This window comes from Varanus komodoensis, unplaced genomic scaffold (assembly GCF_004798865.1).
Source record: "Varanus komodoensis strain SLA01 unplaced genomic scaffold, ASM479886v1 scaffold16, whole genome shotgun sequence".
Taxonomy (NCBI): domain Eukaryota; kingdom Metazoa; phylum Chordata; class Lepidosauria; order Squamata; family Varanidae; genus Varanus; species Varanus komodoensis.
The window spans coordinates 24,054,942-24,076,576 of record NW_025335468.1 but is presented as its reverse complement, the minus strand read 5'-3'; the positions used below and the strand labels follow the sequence as shown (position 1 = coordinate 24,076,576).

At 42.3% G+C, this 21,635-nt stretch overlaps 1 long non-coding RNA gene across 1 annotated transcript; it reads left to right on the top strand.

The window, feature by feature from the left end:
* Positions 1–273: 273 nt before the first annotated feature.
* On the top strand, positions 274–12,421 carry LOC123021274. Its single transcript, XR_006414291.1, has 3 exons — positions 274–502; positions 11,665–11,970; positions 12,163–12,421. It is a non-coding gene; the product is annotated as an uncharacterized LOC123021274 (long non-coding RNA).
* Positions 12,422–21,635: the final 9,214 nt, after the last annotated feature.

Here is a 21,635-nt window from a genome sequence, read left to right as displayed (position 1 = left end):
GGGGGACACTTTCATTTCGGTTTTCATCCCTTCAAGTCTCGTACACTTTATCTCTTTCTCTTGTAGTCTTTATGGTATCACTTGCACATGGGGTCGTTGCTAATTTAAGGGGGCTTCCTTGGATGAACTTTCATATCGCTGATCACTTTAACTAAGCCTTAAGCGAAGTATTTCAGCCTTTCTGAATGGGCAAAAAACCGTGCAAAAGCTGGGAGGTTGCCAGATGATAAGCAGTGAGGGAAAAGAGGATGGGGACAGGGTCATGCGTGGCTGCCTGGAGAAAGCCATTCCCACATCAGAATGCCTGTCTCCATATATCCCAACCAGACTGTTAAGATATTCAGTGGAAGACCTTCTAAGCAAGCCCTGCCCTCAGTGCTGTCCAAGGAAGTAAAAGGGGAAACAACAAGGGAAAGGGCTTCTCCGTCATCACGTCTCACTTTCGGAATGTCCTCCCTAAGGAGACACAATGGGCACCCTCATGGTTTGATTTCTATCCCAGGTGAAGACATTTTAATTTCATACTGTTTTTAGCATAATTATGCTTGCATTTGTTTTCTTACCGCTTGCTTCTATTTGTCATGTATATTGTCTCCTGTTGCCATGTTAACGATTCTTTTAAGATGCTGGATTAGTGCTTCCTAAAATTGCTGGTTTTATTCTGTATATCATTGTTTTGTGAGCTATCCAGAGAGCTATGGGGTGGACTACAAGTGTCATAAATAAATTAGACATAAATTAGACATAAATAAATTAGCTGAAGAATTAACTAAGTTGAAGAATGGACAGGTTTTCCAGGTAATACTAAACAGATATGGTTAACAATTGATAATAAACGGACTAAGGGTATAGTCCTACTTACACTGAAGAAAGTTTTACAATTCCCATCATATTCCAGGAAGCTGGCTGGGGAATGCTGGAAGTTGTAGGTCCTTTAAATGTCTAATATGCATAAAGTTCACCTTCATTCTAGAATAGTTCTTTTTTTTAATGAAGCTGCAAAAAGTGCAACCTCCTTTCTAGAGTGAGATATATAATTCATGAGCCTCCATTACCTCCAATAGTGGATGAATAGATTTCATTTCATGCCTGGAAACTATACAAAATGTTTCATCTCTCTACAAATATACCACATTTTAAAGTCATTTTCAATTATATATATATTTTACCTAAAGTATGCAATTTTGTATACTTTATACATTTTTAATTGGAGAACTACATTTTTAACCAGAAAAGTACATCTCAAAGTTCAAAAGAGTGTGGATATCAAAGTATAATTGCAATCTGGTTAGCATATTACACTTGCAGTAATCACCAGGAGGAACTGCAGAAAGAACAAATTTGAGAGGGTGACAGAGAGAGGAGTCCTATACCAAGATATTGTTAACATTCAGTTTCCCATAGTTTTTCCAAAGCCAAGAATGATATGTATTCAGCTGTACCTCTTTTCATTCATCAACACAGAAGAAACTGTAAGCATCATTTCCATATTTTTAACCCCATGTAACTAGATTGGATGCCTCCAAATAGTCATCTGAACTGTGATGCTGTTTTTTGTTTTTTGAATAGAAACAATCCAAGTGGTTTAAGTAGCTCCGACATTTTCTTCCAGCAGGCACTCCATGCAATCGTAGGTGAAGAACGATTTCATCGATTCTTCATCTTTCCTGAAGTCTTGTTAAGATATATAGTTGCAATTAGAAGTTCCTTCCAATGATCATGAAAAAGTATTATTGAACCAAATTAAAAGGTGCCTGAGTGAAAATCTGTTTCCTAGAGGTCTTCTAGTTGGGCTTGGAGTCTCTTTGATGAGTGTACTAGAAAAATATGAACTGTTTCCCTCCTTTCTGCTTTGCTTCTTCAAGCATGGTTCTCTTTAACTGATGTAAAACATTTTTCCATTAACAGTCCGTGAAACAGTAAGCATCCACATTGGGAGTGATATTTAATTATTGGCTCTCTGAAGGCACCCGATTTCTCTGTATTTCCAACTGTGATAGACTTTTATCAATGATTACTGCACAGCTGGAATTTCAGCACTTTAGAAATCTTTTGTGCTTGACTTATGTTCTAAGATGGCTGCAACTGGTTGAACCTGGGGCTGCACTTTCAGTTCAGAAAACAGTAGGCCATCCTTTAAGCACATTTCCCCTGAATTTCTATGTCCCACTCTGTGGTCACTGATACTGTAATCATTAAAGCTACACAGTGCGTTCTTCTGCTTGTATTTTTTCACATTTTCAGTTGAATGATTATTACATGATGGTCTTTTCTGTCTTTTCTATAGTCATCATCCAAAGTGCTTGGTTCTGAACAATTTCTGGCTTTCCTAGTTTGGATCCTTTTCCCAGCAGTACCGTTTTGTCTGGCTTTAAAACATCTTAGCTATAATAATCCCACACAATAGAGGGAAATAGCTTAGTCTGGGAATCATGACATTAGTATGTTCACAATCACATATGAACAAAACTAATTCATCCTTATGTCTTGCCCTGATTAATAATAACTAAATCAGCCTTGAACTACCTTGGAAATAAGCAGTAAGACAGTAACCTCCAGACTTTGGGCTGACTAGATCTCGTGCTCATTCCCTGGCTTCCTAACTCTGATTGTCCTCTCCTTCGACTTTCATCTTGTATGTCAAGATGGAATCTTGCATCTGTTACAAATGAATGGTGCTGCCACAAATAATCAGACATTCTGTGTGCACCAGTTATGTGCTGGGTGCTGTACGCATGGCAATCAAGTTACCATCCCAGCTCAAGGGATGTGTAACTGACATTACAGAACACATTTCACTGGGTTCTGTTTTTTTCTGTATAACATTTCAGACCATTCTTCTTTTGCTGTGGGAATCTTTTCTTTTGGCAGGTTCATTGCTTTTCAGGTAATTGATGATATAATTATGTTCACCTTTTGAGTATGTAAAGCAATTAATGGTTCCCACGGCTTAAATAATTCTTCTCTCATAGCACAGAAGCTCCATAGCATGCAGTAAATTTGCAGTCCCAACCACACATAATATCTGTGGTATCCAATATTTAATGATCTTGGTTTATATGGTGCCTGTTCCATTGAGGTTTTCTAATAAATTAATTCATTATCAAATTATGGACATATTCTGTTAACCATTCACAAGCTATTACCAATGCTGTGTTGAAAATTTCTTCCATATTTCCCCCTTTCCCCATTTCCATTTGACAGAAAAGAAACTCTTTTTGAAATGAAACTGAAATGTAAAAATATATTTTTAGAGATATTTTCATGGGTAGGGTCTGCGGTTATTTTGTTTACCTTATTTATCAGATGACTATATACATGAGTTTCACTGCACAATTATTTCTTTGGAAACCTGTAACCTCCTCAGTTTTGTAGATTCCAAATAATGCCCAGGAGAAGGCATCCTGAGGTATTTTTTCCCATAGATCTTCCTCAGATCAGGAAGCACAGGTAGGCTAAGATGCTGCGAATCAAAGGAGATGTATAATGAGAAAAAAAACCAGTCATGTCAACCACCATGCAATGATTCTGTAAACTCAAAAATGCCAACAAAATAAAGGCAAAATAAATGTTACCATACCCTAAAAATGAGGTAGAAGCAGCTTCATTCATGGGGAAGAAAATGAATAAAAAATTGGAAGAAATATTTTGACAAAGAATTAGCCCCATCTTTTCCCTGAAGCTGGATGCAATAATCCCCTTTCCCCAGCAATATTATAAATATCTTTATTAGACAGACCACATTAGAATGACTTGGTTTGCATAGCATGATAACCCATGGTGGTTGTGAGCCATGTTTATTTCAGAGGCCTTTCAAGTTTGTTTGAACTGGGCAAGGTGAATCCAGCACAGTTTGTTAACCATTCACAAAGCGCGCGCGCGCGTGTGTGTGTGTGTGTGTGTGTGTGTTTACAATATTTATACCCTGTCCTTTACGAGACATCCCAGGAAGGCTTACCATGGCTTGTTGTTGGTTTATTCAGGCTAGCTTGGTGTGGCATCTGAAACCAGCACAGCAGTTTCAGTGTGGAGTATTCCAAAGGCTACAAACAACCTGTCTGGTCCTTGCAATCTTGCTTGCTGAGCTCTGCTTGGCAAATTCATATGCTGCTTTTCTCTTTCATCCAGTTTTGTGCTACATTTGAATGTGACCCTGTTTTTTCTCCTTGTGAGCTGAAGTTCCTTTTCTGGGCAGAGCTATGTGTATATGCATGATTGTCTTGGCTCTGGTTAAGGACATGAGTGCTCAATTTGGTACCATGGCAACTGGGGAGGGTTAAAAGGCGGGGGAAAGTATCTCAGAAACAACAGAAGAGAAAATTCTGGCATGAAAACAGGAGGAGCAAAATTTAAATTGCCCCACTCCTGATTTTCTGTGGACCTGAATTGGGGCAGTGCATGCTTACCCAGAGATAAATTGATCATATCACTGTGCCCTGCTTTGAAAATTTAGAGTCCCTAACGATGGCCAACACCAAGGGCCTACAGGAAAGATGATTCTGAATCTATCCCCACAGAAGGAGGGGTGTTTTACCTCTGAGGTGGAGGCTGCATGCCACCTAACCTTCAAGAGTGTCTTCACCTCAAGAGACAGGTCAAAAGGAGTCCTTAAAGGAGACGATTGAATTGAAAGAAGGACTTCTTGAGAGGAAAGGACTCCTTGGAAACTGGACGGGATGGGTCTCGAGAAGCTCTTAGAACATAAACCTGCATTAGCAGGGCAGCTATTGCTAGAAAGTGCAATGCACCAGGTAAAGTGCCTTTGTTCTGTGACTGAACCTCTGTGCTACTGCCTTTGGACTCCTGCTTCACTGCTTCCTGGACTATGTATTGCATCTGACCGTTCATCCCCATTCTGACCTTGGCTGCTCGTTTATATTATCTTTTTAAGTCTTCATCTCACTGGGTAAACTGTGTCTTTGACCATTGCCTGTCTATAGTTTAACAAAATACTGAATCTGACCATTGCAGGACACACACATGCATGCGTAGCTCTGATAGCAAAAGAAGAATCGCTTTTTCCTGGCTGTGAGAAGCAGCCAAGGAAGTGTTTTGTTTGTTTTATGAATTGAAGGGCAGCCAAAAGCCTAAAAAGGATTGCATGTTTGACAGGGAGAAGGCTTTTACTCTTATTGCTCAGAAAAATCTTCAGGGTGGTGGAGGACAGAAAAGGGAAGGGAGGAGGAAGGTGAATGAAAGCATAACTCTTTATTTCTCAGGGATGTCTTTGAGATCTGATGGAAGGGTAGAAAAGTCTCTCTCTTGAGCTGGCAAAGGCAAAAGTCACCCAGTACAGAAAGTGTACCAATAACAGAAAAAGTCCATTGATGTAACAAAGCTGTGAGGGTTCCTGGGATTCAAACCAGGAGCAAGCAGGAGGACTAAGCGGAAAACAAACTGTGGCATGACAATCATCTTGGGGAGTAACTTGAGTTAGTGAGCAAACAACCTACCCACTGTGTCTTATTTTCAGCAGGGCTTAGTGTGTTGTACAAACAGGTCCAACATGTGTCTTCTTCCACTCTATGAAAAAGGGGTAATAGTGAAGAGACCCCAGGGAAGGTGCTGAACCCCAAAGAATGAGAACTAGAATAAGGTCATTAAGGATTATCAGCAGCAGCCCTTTTTCTCAGAAAAAGGATTTTCTTTTTCTTACCCCAGTAGGAATAAAATGTTGCTATGCAGAATTGTCTCCATTTTTTCAACTTGTTGCGGTGATGGTCTCACCTTACCCCCTCACTCTCTCACATGCGATGCTCCAGAGCAATGCCACATGTGGGGTATTGTGGAGAATACAAATTGTGTGCTAGAATGGTGCTATTGTTACTACAGCAGCAGCAAAAACTAGAGTTAAAAAACCCAAAGAAAAACAAACACCCTTACAGGGAAAAATACAGTATATGCCTATAATCCCTGCTGATAGTAAGCCCTACCAGCGGGTAAATCATTGGAGTTCTCCTCAGCCTGACAAAAGTTGGCAAACTTATCCCTACAATTCATCTGGCCTCAGGTAAGGTAGAATATTGTAAGGGATCATTTGCACATAGTGCTAAAGTTTAGTGGGTGGAAACCTGGCATTAATATATTGTAGTACAAAAGGATAGAAGAATATAAGAATTTCAGAAAAGCCTTGATGGATCAGACCAGCACTACTGACTTGCCTCATTCTGGAAAAGAATATGGTTTGTTCCAGGAATCGATAGTTCCCATTGTGTCTGAAGTCCATGCTGCTACTGTATGTGCAGTGCAGAATAATACCTATGTTTTAAATGCATATCTAGCAACTGAGGGAAGTTGTAGGACTTCTCATCATCTAAGCATGCATACTGCTGCACCCTTAGAGAGTCATCCCATGGTTCCTAGGCTGTGCCTACAGAGCCATAGTGTGTGTTTGACTTCCCAGATGCAAGGTCAGAAAAAATATGGATGACCTCAGATCTGCACTCAGATTGCCCTCCTCCCCTTTGAAGCCAGTATGAAAGAACCACACTGGATATATCTCTGAGGTCATAAGAATGGCTTCTATGAAAGGTGAAGAGGGAATTCCGGGGTGGTGAAAGGAAATGGCTGGATCCAGGTTATGATGTATTTGGATGGTATTCTAACTTCCCTCCTTCATCCAAAGTGCTGCAACTAGATGGCTGAAAGCAGCCATGGTGCTGATTTGCAGGCTGGGAGGAGGAGGGAGGAAGGGCTCACCTCAGCATTTCTCCCACCCTGCATCAGATGCCTGTAATCTTCTGAATTTGGAGGCTTATGGATATTACCATTGGTTTCTTTACTTAGTCTCTCTCTCTCTCTCCCTCTCATGTTTTTACTTTACAGTAAGTTCAGAGCCCCAAATCTGGGCTGGGCCCAGGGCCTGCTCCAGAGAGGAAATACAAAACAGATCTAGCAGCTAGTCACAGACTTAGAGATATATCCATTTTGGTCCCAAGACACCCAGTGCACATGGAGTGCATTGGTAATAAAGTATTTCCTGATCTATTCAACAGATTTATGAATCAAAGCCATCAAAAGAGGATGAAGCCAATCTCATATTTCCAATGTTCCCCTGTTGCCTGATCTCTCCCAAAGCCTGCTAAACCCAAAATCCATGTTGTTCGTGATAGGGCTCTGAACTTCAGTTGTCAACAGATGGAGCAGCTGGGTGTTTTTCCTGTGCGTGTATTTCTCAGAAATGGTTAAGTTGTGTTTTTCAGCCTTTTTCAGCAGCTGAAGCCCATGTCGTTCTTTTTGAGGATCTCTGCTCTAGCAGAGAGATTTATCTGCAGTAAAGTTTTGCATTATGAAAGAGCCCTCTAAACTCAGCTTCTTTTCTTTTATCTGTGGTACTTTTCTGGACCAGAGCAGTATGTTCTTAATGAGCCCAGCACTTCCTTCATAATTTTAAAGGTGCAGAGGGCTTTCTAATTAACTTGACAAATTGCAGCAATTCCATCAGCCACAAGGAGGCTAAAAAGCTTTATAGGCAGAGACTAATATGACATCCATTCCCTTGAGGGAGCTGCCAAGCATATTTCTTATTGTTTGCACCAGTATAGCCCCTGACTAGCTCTCTAAGTCTGTAACTAAAGACCACAGAACTGTGGAAAACTCTATTGCTGTCTCTGTGTTAGTACTCAACTTTGACCAAGTATACTTGGTCATGTGTGTTTTTAGCAGAATGACAGATTCATTATTTCATCTATCCTCTTAAAACTCTTTACTGATGTTGTTGAGCAGAGGATTAAAAACACAAGAAGCATGTTATCTATCTAGTCATCTGCCATTAGACCCTGTCCAGCTTGCCATGAATCTTTCACTTAATGCAGAGGATTCTAGAACAGATACAGGCAAGCTGATGTCCTCCAGATGGTTTGGACTACAATCCCAATAAGCCCTAGCCAACATGGCTAATGGCCAGGGATTCTGAAAGTGGTGTACCAAAGCTAGTCTAAAGCAACAGACTTTCCTGTGAGTGTTTTAGGACAGTCATTTCATTTTCTTTCTTTTAAAAATAAAGGTAAAGGTAAAGGTTTCCCCTTGACGTTAAGTCCAGTCATGCCTGACTCTAGTGGGCGGTGCTCATCTCGGTTTCCTAGCCGAGGGAGCCAGCATTTGTCCACAGACAGTCTCCGTGGTCATGTGGCTGGCATGACTAAACACCAAAGTGCACAGAATGCTGTTACCTTCCCACTGAAGTGGTACCTTTTTATCTACTTGCATTTGCATGCTTTCGAACTGCAAGGTTGGCAGGAGCTGGGACAAAGCAACAGGAGCTCACCCCGTTGTGCAGATTCAAACCGGCGACCTTTCGATCAACCAGCCCAGCAGCACAGCAGTTTAAACCACTGCGCCACCTGCAGTCCTTTTAAAAATAAAAACAACCCTTAAAAAACTTTAAGGAACATTTTTGATGTGGATGTGTCTGCTCAAGTAATTACCAAGTCTGCCACACTACCTCAGAGTAGGTTCATGCAGGGATCAGGCCTATGAAGCCCCACTCATCGCCCCGGGCAGTTACACCTTGTTGGAGAAGAATAGTAGTTATGAAATAGAGCTCTATTTCGGGGATGTTTCTCCATCATTACTCATTTCCACATCAACACTGCCTGATAAACTTTCAAAAAACTCCTCCTGTTTCCCAGAAGCCACTGTCCTAATTTGCAGTCTCAGGACAGAACTAGGGGTTCACTGGTGAATAGGCATCCCCATTGTATGGATGCTGGCTGAGCTTCCTGACATGCAACAAAGAGCACAAAAACTGTATGCTCAACACTTCTCCCTGCTTCAGTGTTTCTTCTTCCTACCTAGCTTCTTCTTTTTCTCAACTGTTGTTATTGTTGTATCTTCACTGCTTCTTCCTTTTCCCAACTGTTCAGCATACTAAGTAAAAGAAATGTAGCAGGGTGTGAATTCAGAAGGGATAACAGGCATCAGAGGGGTTAGGCATAGTTCTGCTACAGATTGGCCTGCCATTGCCATTTGTAATGTTTCCATGGTATCATTCAGGCAATGGGAAGGGGCTGGGAGGAACACGCGTGACTATCCCTGCCCTTTGACAACAATAATGTGCATGCCCCAGCGTATATGGCTGAGTCAAAGGGAGCCCCTTCAAGGCATGTAGGAGGTTTCCTCCATAGAATGGGAACCTTACCCCCTAATTCCAGCTTCACGTATTGCTGCCGGCCTCTTCATCCATCCACAATCCACGCATACTGCTACCCACGGAAAGTGCCATCAGAGGTTCGAAGATATATGTCAGCTTCTGAGCATTCAGTTCTGGTCAGAGTTGAGGCTGGAGATATCACCTTGTTAGCACCGAGAGGGTGCCTTGTGGCTACTTGGGATATGCCTGCCATGGCCACCCTTCTTACCACAGAACCCTAGCATGCCACAGAAACTAGCATGTTTGACTACTACTGCTATAGCATAGGTATGAGGAACAAAGGGCACAGAGGTTTATTCGTGGACAGACTCTGGAGGTGGGCAAGGAGACCAAACTTAGAAAACAAGTGTAGTAGATGAAATTGTAAAATGAATCATACATGATATTAAGGTGCCAACTTCATTATTTAGGGGAGAGGGAGGGAATGTGGGGGGGGGAGAGAGAGAGAGAGAGAGAGAGAGAGAGAGAGAGAGAGAGAGAGAGAGATCCTACCATTCTCAATATTCCCAATGTATGTGAATGAGAGAGAGAGAGAGAGAATCGTACTGGATATATAGCAATTGTGGTTAGCATTCTATGAATCCAAAGGAATATTAAATATGAAAAGCGATAGTATAAATGGAAGGAATAACTGGTAGATCTTGTGACTAGATCTTGAGATCATTATTATACTTGGCATATTAAATTACAGTAGAAATATTTTCCAATGAGCATCTACTTCTATTTATGCACAGATAGCTAGATGATAGAGAGAAGGAAAGACTGATGTGTTTATTATGGTGGCCATAGGTTTGAATGCTTTGATGAGCCTTTCCCATAGGATGTTCCCTCTGGAGGAACAGGTAAAGTGATCTCTGATTTCTCCTTCTCCCTGCAGCTCCCAGTATCTCCTGAAATTTGTTGAGGAGAATTAGGAAACCCCATGAGACAGCCTGGGAGGTGGTAGAAGAGGCTGTGGGAGAAAAGGAGACTCTACAACAATCACCTCACTGATCTCCTAGAACAGTGGAAGCCTTCACTGGACCACAGATGCTTCCATGAACAGAAAGAGCTAATAAGGATCCAACCCATTTAGATTTGACCCATTTTATCTTTATGCTGCCTTGTTCCTCTGGCTGGGAATCTACATGTGTTATTGCTGCTGAAGAACAATACCATACATAAAAATATGAAAGAGGAATATTCTCTATTCTGTAAGAATATTCCATAAATATCACAGAGAAGACAGCTACTAACAAATGCAGAATCTCTGATACTGCAATAGAAGAAAAAAACCTTTCCTTCTTAGTAGACCTGATGACAGGACAGTACAAAAGAGGCATCTCAGGGCAAAAGAGGTCAGCCTATAGATGCCAGGCACCCAGGGCTCCCTTCAAAGCACACACAGTGTCTCTGCGCTGAGCTCAGTATACTTAATAACGTGGTGCCATTGTCAGCTATACATGTCTGAAATGAAATTTATTCTGTGGGAAGGCATAGCATCAAGTGCCAAGCAATGGCTGCAAAGAATCGCTACTTTTTACTCTGAAATTAATGTTACAATTAGCTTTAGAAAAATGTCACCGATCAAGTACTACTGGCAACCCCTGTGCCCATAACAAGTGCAGTTAATGCAGGGCTTAACATGGTTAATGGCTACCTACCTGATGATTCTCCCCACTTTGTAAGCAAATTATTGCTTCCCTTTAAGATGGGTTTTAAAATTGGCAGACCAACTCTGGCCTCTAAAATTAGAAACACAGTTTTTGCTATTGTGTAAAACTTCTCTATTCAATAAAAGAGAAGATATGCAAATTGACATAAATTAGCCAATTTCTTTGAAAAATCATTTAGACTCTAGACAAAGGTTTGAAGTCACTTGAGAAGACAAAAGTTAAAAGTGACCTTTTAATGTGTTATGCCTTTGTAGGGAAAAGAGCGCAGCCATGAAACAAATTATTGTTAAAAATGACAAGCACTTAGGAATAGCTTGCAGCAATTCAGGGATAAAGTCTAATTTAAACTGAATAATTAAGGGATCGGTTTAAGCTTTCTTTCAAATGCCAAGAAAGTCTAAATGTTAAATACAGGAGACCATTGCATATTGGAAAATCCAAAATTTAAAAATGCAGATCTGGACGGCATGTTAGATATATTTAATTTTTCATAACTTCTTTTCTTATTTTGATCAGGAGTCAATTATCTAAATAAAAGCTGTTTTGTCCCTCAAAGGACTAGTCTCCTAAACAAAGGGTTATAAAATAATTCTTTATGATACATCTCCATTCCCACATGCCAAACATGAGATGATCTGATAAAGGTACCTCATTTTATCTGTGGGGTTTCAATCTGAGATTTCTTCTTGTGCTGTAATGAATGAATTTCATTTTTACACTGTCCTATGGATAAGGTTATCTGGACAGTTTACAAAGATGACAAAGTTCAAAAATACAATATTGTATATAATATAAAGCTATTTGCATAAATGTGTATGAACAGCACACTCACCCATCTGAATAATTTTGTCTGTGCAGAGTGAAAAATCCAGGAACCAGGTGATAAAACCTTATATGCCACTAAATGCATGAAGAATAGAAGGATGTCTTAACCTGATGCTGAAATAAGAGGAAGGCCTTGCTGTGGCTATCATTCTGTGACTGTGCCAGAAGCTGAGCACCCTGGGAAGCCCTTCTTTCTCATTACTTCTCAGTCTTCCTCAGAGGAGACCCATGGATGTGACTTAGATGACGAATGTGGTGCTGTTGTTCAATAAGACAATGATAAAAGTACCCAGGAAGGCAGTCCAGTCACCGGCATGCTTGGAGCACAAGACACAACAGGTTCACATGCCTTTGTTATCACTTATTTATTTACATTTATATGCTATCTTATCTTCCAAATACCCATCAAGGCTGTGTACACCAGTGTAAGAACAGAAACTACTTCAACATTAAGAACATGAAAAAAAACCTGTTAAAATATATTAATTGAAAGCCTAAATGAAAATGTTAATCTTTCCATCCCTTCTAAAGGCCAAGAAGTTGGACCAGCTGTGATTCCTAGTGGACTGCATTCCCTAGCTTGGGGCACCAGAGGAGAAGTCCATTCACACATGACTCACAGTGGGGCTCTGCAGCCACAGCGCCCTCAGAAGGGCCTCTCCAGCGGATCTTAACTCTTGGGCACGTTCATTATGAAACAGACCGTCAAGACCATTTAAGTCCCAGCCCAGAAGCAGTGGTGAACCTGGATCTGGAGCCTGAGGCTGAAGTGGAAGGCCCTGCAGCGCAAGGGGTTTGTTGTAACCCCCCTCATAATCAAAAACACAGCCAGGGCATGGCTCGTCACGAGTAAAAAGCATGGTCAGGGTGTCCTGTTCGCGTGAGAACAAGGACACGAACACGGATGTGCACTCTACGCAAGGCTGACAACAAAGCAGGCTACGCTCCAGCATTACCAGCATCACCGCAGACGTTACGCCCTTGTACCCTCGCTTGCTTGCTTTAACATGATAAATGTGCAAATGTGTTTTCCCCTATTGTCCCCCTATTGTTCCCCTATTGTTTGCTGTCATTCAAGCTTAAGTGTAGAAGAGTATAAAAACAATGTCTTCCCTCTGCTCGAGACCGCATTCTAACGAGTGTGGTCCCTGCAGGTAAATAAACTTCTTCTCTCGAAAATTCCAACCAGTCTCTGGTCTCATCCGTCACATCGCGGCATACAACAGGGTTGACATATATTCACACAGGCAATGGCAGATGATGGAGTCCAGCAACAGCACCTGGACCAAGGCTGTGGCTATTTGTTGTATTGTCCTTTCTTCTTGCTTGTGAGAACATTTTATGGTCAGGATGTGGCTGGCTGGGCACAGGCATGGTTACACATGCTCACACTCATGCATCCACATACGCACACACAATAGCATTAGAAATGTATTATCCTTTCTCGCAACAAATGGTGCTTATTTCTAAGAAAATGTGTTCCTTCTAATGGCAGCAGAAACAAAAAACAAACAAAAAAACATTATTCTTCCATATTTGTCTTTCCAAAAAAATGTGATACAGTTTTCATGTTGTCATAATGATGCTATGATTTGATTCAAAATGCAAAACTGTGTTGTCCCAGAATACTTTTTTTGTTCTTATCAGGGTTAGAAAACAATTCCCTCCTGCCCTCCATAACATATAAGTGTTATCAATTCAGTTCTAGAACTCTGAATGGTGGTTAGGGCAAGGGGAATAGAGAAATGTGCTTCACAGTTAAAGTCATACACATGATCATCTAACAGGCCCACCTCTAAGATGATTAAGCCCAGACTCTAAAATTGTTAAGCTGTACTACTATGTGGAAAAACAGAATCTGTGTGTAACTGCTTCAACCAGTCTTAAACAGCTGCTAGATCTTGGATTATTTGATCTTTCTGGTATGCCTGGAACTAGTCAAGACTCAGCTCATCAGACCTGTGCATGGGGAATGAGAACATCTGGAATACGCATAATAGTACTGTTTCTAATTTTATTTTCTAAAACCAACATAACAAATTTATTATGCCATTTTGAACAGCCTGATTATGGTCAACTCTTTCATTTCTTATTTTCTTGGTCCCTTTAGAACAGAAAAGGGCCCGCACTTTGAATGACAATGAGAATACGTACATCAACTTGCATTCCAATCTCATAGTGTTCAGAAATATACATTTCCCATGCATAGTTTTCATTTCCTTCCCTCTTTCCACTATAAAAATTAGTATGAGGGTTCAGTTGGTATGCAAATGCAGAGTTACATCTGTATGGTTCACAAAATTTCAGCCAGACAATGCAATGGTCAGGAGGACATAAATCTGCATCTGAATACTGGTTGAATCCATGCATCAATGCATTTGTGTGTTCAGTTTGCAACTGATAAATGGAATGCCAAATGGTACAACTAACTCCAATTTACTCAACTGGTAATTCATCATAACATGACATCTACCCAAAGGACTGGGACAACTAGCAGAGGGAAACATTTCAGTTAATTGTGCCCATTTCAGCCTCCCTTTGATGTGGACTCTGGGGTTTGCCAACACTTTGGGAAAATGTCCAGAGTGGTCTCTTTGATATATAATAAGCTGCAGCTTGACCTGCTGTGCAAACAAGCCATCTTGTGTGCATGCTGAGGAGCTCCTTGAAGAACAGCTGGACCATTATATAAATTTCAGTTTCTCTCACTTCCTCATTTTTCCAATATTAAATTTGTTTCAGACCATTCCTGCATCAATCTGCATTGTGTTTAAACAAGTTCTGATCAAGTACTGTATGCATTTTTGTATTTATTATTTATTATTTATTTATTAAAACATTTCTATGCTGCCCCATTCGCCGAAGCCTCGGGGCGGCTCACAACATAAAATATAATACAAAAATAGCAATATAAAACTAACAATATAAAATAAATAACAATATAAAAGAAGTCGCCCTGGCCAGATAAATAAGCAAATACTGTTAACAATTAAAATGACGCTTAAATAAAAAGGTCTTCGCCTGGCGCCATAAAACAAATAACGACGGCACCAGGCGAACCTCTCTGGGGAGCGCATTCCATAGATTGGGCGCCACCACTGAGAAAGCCCTCCTCCGAGTACCTACCCTCCTAATTTCTTTCATGGAGGGTTCCCGGAGAAGGGCCTCTCCCGCAGATCTCAAGGGGCAACCGGGCATATATGGATGTAAGCGCTCCTTCAGGTAACCAGGACCCAAGCCATTTAGGGCTTTATAGGTCATCACTAACACCTTGAATTGGGCCCGGACTTCAATGGGAAGCCAGTGAAGCTGACGGAGGACTGGAGTCATGTGAACATAACACCCAGTCCCCGTCAGCAGCCTGGCAGCTCTATTTTGAACCAATTGAAGTATCCAGACCGTCTTTAGCCCCATGTAAAGCACGTTACAGAAGTCCAGATGGGAAGTCACCAGTGCGTGTGTCACTGTCGTCAGGCAGTCGAACTCCAGGTAGGGGCGCAGCTGATGAATCAGCCGAAGCTGAAGGAAAGTGCTCCTCACCACCGCTGTCACCTGAGCTTCCAATGAAAGCTCCGGGTCGAGGAGCACTCCCAAGCTGCGGACCTTGTCCCTAGGAGGGAGTGCAACCCCATTCAGGACTAGGTCAAATCCACCCTCTCCGAAGCCCGATCCACCAACCAACAGGACCTCCATCTTGTCTGGATTGAGCTGCAGTTTATTGGCCCTCATCCAGCCCATTACCTCGGCCAGGCACCGGTTCAGCACAGCCACTGCCTCACCTGGATTGGTTGAAAACGAGAGGTAGAGCTGGGTATGATCAGCGTACTGATGATTCCGCAGCCCATACCTCCTGATGACCTCTCCCAGCGGTTTCATGTAGATGTTAAACAGCAAAGGGGACAAAATGGATCCCTGCGGAACTCCATGGCATAGCTGCCATGGTTTAGAGCCATAGTCCCCCAGCACCACCTTCTGGAATCGGCCATTGAGATAGGAGCAGAACCACTGCAAAGCAGTGCCTCCGACCCCCAATCCCGCTAGCCTATCCAGAAGGATACCATGGTCAATGGTATCGAAAGCTGCTGAGAGGTCCAGGAGAACCAACAGGGACGCACTCCCCCTGTCCTTCTCCCTGCACAGGTCATCGTACAGGGCGACCAAGGCAGATTCAGTACCATACCCGGGTCTGAAGCCGGACTGAAATGGGTCTAGATAATCAGTTTCATCCAAGAGTGCTTGGAGTTTTCCCGCCACCACCCGCTCTAACACCTTGCCCAGAAACGGGATGTTGGCCACTGGTCTATAGTTAGTGGCCATCTCTGGATCCAGTGACGCTTTCTTCAGGACCGGTTGGACTACCGCCTCCTTTAAAGGGGCAGGCACCCGACCCTCCCTCAGAGAAGCGTTAACCACTTCCAAGATCCAGGTCCCAATCCTGTGCTTGGAATTATTTATTAAACAAGACGGGCAAGGGTCCAATAGGCAAGTGGTGGGATGTACTCGTCCAAGCACGTTGTCCACATCATCGGGCCGCAATAACTGAAATTCATCCAATAATTCTGGACCAGACAGCAGCATTGGCGTCTCCCCAGAAACCTCTGATTCACTAGTGGTGTCCAGCTCGTGACGAATCTGAGCGATTTTCTCCCTGAAATGCCTGGCAAAGTCGTCACAGCGGGCCTTTGAGGGTGGAACCCGATCTTCCTTAGGACCCGGACGAACCAGGCCTTGCACCACTCAAAAAAGCTCCGCCGGATGGCATTGTGAGGAGGCAATGGAAGTGGGAAAAAACCTCTTTTTCGCCGCCCTGACCGCCACAGCATAGGCCCAATAGTGGGCTCTCAAGTGTGTTCAGTCAGATTCATCCCGTGATCTCCTCCACCTACACTCTAGCTGTCTCCCAACCTGCTTCATCGCCCACAATTCAGGTGTATACCAAGGGGAAGAGTGGGCTCTGCCTGGTGGGAGAGGACGCTTAGGAGCGATCATGTCCACAGCCCTGGTCATTTCCCCATTCCACAGTTCGACCAGAGCCTCGACAGGAGCACCAGTCTTGTCAGCCGGAAACTCCCCCAGGGCCTTCAGGAATCCTTCCGGATCCATCCGGCTCCGGGGGCGGGCCCATACAATCGGGTCCGCACCCTTGCAGAGGGAGAGGTCGCTCTCAAGCACAAACCTCACCAGGAAGTGATCTGACCATGACAGGGGAGTCAAGCATAAATTCCTCACCCTCAGACCACCCTCTTCCTGCCCCGTTGAGAAAACCAGGTCCAGAGTGTGTCCATGTTCATGGGTCGGGCCGGAGATATGTTGAGACAGCCCCATGGCCATCATGGAGGCTATGAAGTCCTGAGCCGCCCCGGTCAGACCAGACTCGGCATGGAGATTGAAGTCCCCCAGGACCAACATCCTGGGGGTCCTCAACACCAGGTCCGAGACAGTCTCCGTCAGCTCAGGCAGGGAGACTGTTGGGCAGAAGGGTGCACGGTACACCAACAGAATCCCCAGTCTGTCTCGGTCGCCCAACACCAAGTAGAGGCACTCCAGCCCTGGTCTCGAAGGGACCAGAAGTCCCGTGAGAGAGATGGAGGCTCAGTAGACCAAAGCAACCCCCCCTCCCCTCCCCTCCAGGTGTGAACAGTGCTGAACCAGATACCCGGGCAGGTACAGTTGAGAGAGGGTGACATCCCCCCCCCTCACCCAGGTCTCCGTTATGCAAGCCAGGATGGCCCCCTCATCCACAATCAAGTCATGGATGAGGGAAGATTTATTATTGACTGACCTGGCATTGAGCAGCAGCACCGTCAGGCCCAAGGGGCGGTTGACAAGACTACCTGGCACCCTCTGGCTGGGAGCAAAATCAGAAGGAGGGATAGGTGTCAACCATCTGTCCCTCCTTCTTCTACGCGGACACGTTAAGCCCCCACCGCTGTTACATCCATTGCCCAAGACCACGCCAATGGTGGCGCCCGCGCGGTCCCCAGGAAACATAAACATAGACATGGCCAGGGACGACTCCATAAAAACAGATTAAAATAGAATAAAATTATAAAAGCAATTAAAAACTCCCCCTTCCCTAACGTTCACAACGGCAGGTGGGCCAATTACAACAAAAGCCCCTGGCCAGCCCAGCCCCCCGCTCGGCCCCCGAACAGCCCCCAAACGGCAGCGACCGTATATACAAAATATATATGCATGCATGTGTGAACACACACAATTTTAACAATTTTGCCCTGATATGTAATTTTTCACAATTATTTTTCCCATTGTAATTCCTTTTAGTGTATTATGTTCCATAATATGTGCATTCCTGTGTGCAATCTTTCCTAATTTATACATTTTGTATGCATTTTCATTGGAAAATTTTTATTGCAACAGTCACAGAAATACAAATATGGAAGGATAACGGCTTTTTACTTTGTGAAGCTTTTGTTGCATTGCCTTGAATTATGATGTGAACGGAATCAATTTTGCCTTTTCTTTGAATCACAGCCTATGGTTGTATTTGATATATCCATAAAATGCTTGTGTGAATGCTACAAATAAATATTAAGTATTGTTTGTTGCTTAACAATCAGCTATGTCAAATATTGTTCCTACATGAAGATAATGAATACTCCATTAAGTATCTACCAATAAAAGAAAGCTTTTTTTCTTCACTAGGTAAGACTTTGGTAAAGATTTTATAGAAATCAGGCAGCCTTTCTTTTGTTTTCTTAAGGTTTTCAGGGAAGCAGTTGTCACTGCTGAAGAAAGACATTTAGCTCTTCTAAACACAATGCAATGTCCCTCAAGGCAACTTTCAATAAACAAGAGTGAAACCACACAGAAGCCATGGCAGCTATGTTTATGAGATCCCTCCTATATAACTTTGCATTCCGGAAGCTTTCTTTTTAATGCTAATTAGGCTGTGTTAACTGGGGGGGTGGGGAGGGTTTGTTGATTTCCTTTTCTCCAACTTTTTTTGTGCTATTTGCATTTTCATTGTGAAATATATGTGAGTACAACTTCTGCAGAATTTTGAGCACACTACCTGCCTAGGTTATATAGTACATTTATCTTTCCAGCTATCCAGTATTCATGATAAGGATAATTTAGGAACTGAGCAATATTTGGGAGTTAGCTTCCTACTTTAGGGGTCAGGAACTGTTTCCTTTTGCTTTTCTTCCTATATTTATTTTGCTGTTAGGAATCTTTAAATAAGGTGCTAGGTACAAAGAAACTCTTTTTAGCTATAAACGCAGGCACGCTCACATACCCCAGATCCAATGGGACTTGTGGATTTCAATATAATTTGTTCCAACTTAATTTAGATATGTTGACTTCAATGAAATTGCTTCTGATAGAACTCTAGATAAACCAGAGTGTCTATATTGGTCTGGTGTCTATATCGATTTTTTCAGCTACATTTTCTTCTTTTCCTTCTTATTCTTTATTTCTGTTATTCATCCACTCATACTCTTTGAATGTTTCCCCATAACTTTGCAGAAGAGAAGGTGCTATCACTTGAACCACTTCCTCCAGTGACAAATATTGTATCAGGTTGAAACAAAGATAAAATAATTGATCAAATAATAAAGGGAGCCAGTGTGGTGTATTGGTTAAGAGCATGAGACTGGGACTCAGAGGATCTGGGTTCTTGTCCCCGCTCAGCCATGGAGCCAACTGGGTGACTTTGGGCCAGTCACAGACTCTCAGCCCAACCTACTTCACAGGGTTGCTGTTGTTGTGGGGATTAAGATAGAGGAGAAGAATGATGTAAACTGCCTTGAGCCCTTTGTAGGAAAAAGGCAGGATATAAATGGAAAAATAGCTAAGTAAATAAATAATAGTTTGATCCCTAAAATTTAAATGATGGCACAAGGGCTGCCAAATTCTTGCCTGGATTATTATGATTGGACTAGGATGGGCAACCGGGAATGGCAAAAAGATGTTAAAGAATGAACGACAGGACTTTTAATGGGTGGACACATTCCTTGCTTCCTGTTGTGCTTCTGGGGTTCTTCACTGATTCAACCTAGAGAAACAGGCTCAGCAGCAAAGATGGAGTGCTTGAAATTTGCCCCACCCAATTCCCTTGGTGTCTGGCCAATCAAGATGTCCTTTCCAACTATGGCTGCAGGGTGAGTAATTAGTTTCATCTAGCAATGGTACATAACATCAGTGCAGATAAAGGTGAGAATCTGATTTGAGATTTAAAACATTCAGGTGTTGCGGAAAGTGAAACTAACAGATATTCATCCAGGCCTGAGAACCCTGTATTAGGGTCGTAGTGATCCTGTGGAGTCCAGCCCTCTTCTGCTTGTCAGACTTGTTTCTTGTGCTCACATGCATGGAGGAGGGTCTCTGCTTGCACTGTTTTCACACAGACTTGATTCCTGATGGATGCCTGCAAGGACACTCAGTGCCAGATCAGACTCGCTGTTTTGAGAAAGGAGGCTGGATTCCAGAGAGCCAAGCCAAGGAAATCTGGTGGATTCCCACCCTCAAAGCAGATTCCTCACTCATCCCTTCCCTGTGCATTCAAACTGGGTTTGTAGTGCTGCATAATGGCTTCTGCCTTTATCTTCCTAACAGTTTCTCCATCTTAAACAGTTACATGGAAGGCAGAAGCAACACAGCTTCTGATGCTGGCAATAGCTGCATCCATGGGCTTTGGCTGGTGCGAAAGGCTGAGGATTTTGTTTGCTTTCTTGTTTAGTAACAGCTTATAAAAATCCACAAATCTTAAAGAGAATAGCAAGCAATTCAATTTAAACACAGAAAAAAGCTGGAAGAAGTTGCATATCCCAGCCAACATTGCCAATGGTCAGAGATTGTGGTGGCTGTAGTTCAAAATACATGAATGGCACCAGGTTTCTTACCTGCTCTACAAGAAAGTATTGGAAGTGAAGTAATATTACTAGAAGTAATATTACTAGATAAATACGTGATATTGATGGAGTTAACCTGCCACATCTGCAAAAGATCACAGTCTCAATCAGGAATGAATTCTTTTCCCATCAGAAGTGCTGTCATCCTTGAAATTTTCCTTGAAAATATCCTTGAAATTTTCCTTGGACATATCCTTGAAATTTTCCAGCCTCCCTAGGAATTACACCAAATCAGATCTATTCAGATTTTCCTTGATATTTAATTCAAGGCAACACTGAGGCTTCACTTAGGCTTCTTATTATTATCGTAATAGGTTCTATTGATCCCAGTGGGACTTACTTCTGAGTAAAACTGTGTAAGATTGTGATATTGGTATCATTTGTAGCTTATCTTAGCCAGTGATTGGATTATTTCTTCAACAGCTCTTGACTTCCAATCTGCCAGCAGCAGAAGGTAGATGACACCCAAGCTAAAACTTCTCTGGGTCTTAGCTGGGAACATGAGGCGTCCTTCCCCTGAGAAATGGTATTTCTCTGATCAAAGCTATGTTGCCTTCACATTTCTTGGATCTTTACCTAAATAGGAACTTACAAATTCACCCCCCCACACACCTTTTTGGTAAAATTTAGTGACAAATCTAGTCTGAACATCATCTTAAATCCAGCATTGCTACCGCAACTCTCAATGGTGGCTGTAGCTTTGTTTGGATTATAGCAAATCCATGCCAGAGAGAATTTGATGTGATATCTTCATCTGAATGTAATTTGAAAATCTTATCAACTATTAGCAGAATCACAAAGCCGTGGTCTATTATTCTAGTGATATAGAATAAGTGGTATAGAATAATAATATAGGTATAGATATAGAATAAAATAAAATAAATAAAAGCAGAAATAATCTTTCTCCTGTTGAAAGATCTAGGACAAGGGATTATTAATTTTTGGCTTATGCTAAAGATTTTATAGTCAGTGCAAGTTTGCTTCCTTCATCAAGTTCTTTGACATACAGAAATGTCACACTTTGACTTTCCATTATGAAAACATGCTATTCTCATTAAGATGCTAGTGACAATTTTATTTTAATTGAGATTTGTTACCAGGACCCCTTTGACACAATCGAATCCACAAGCA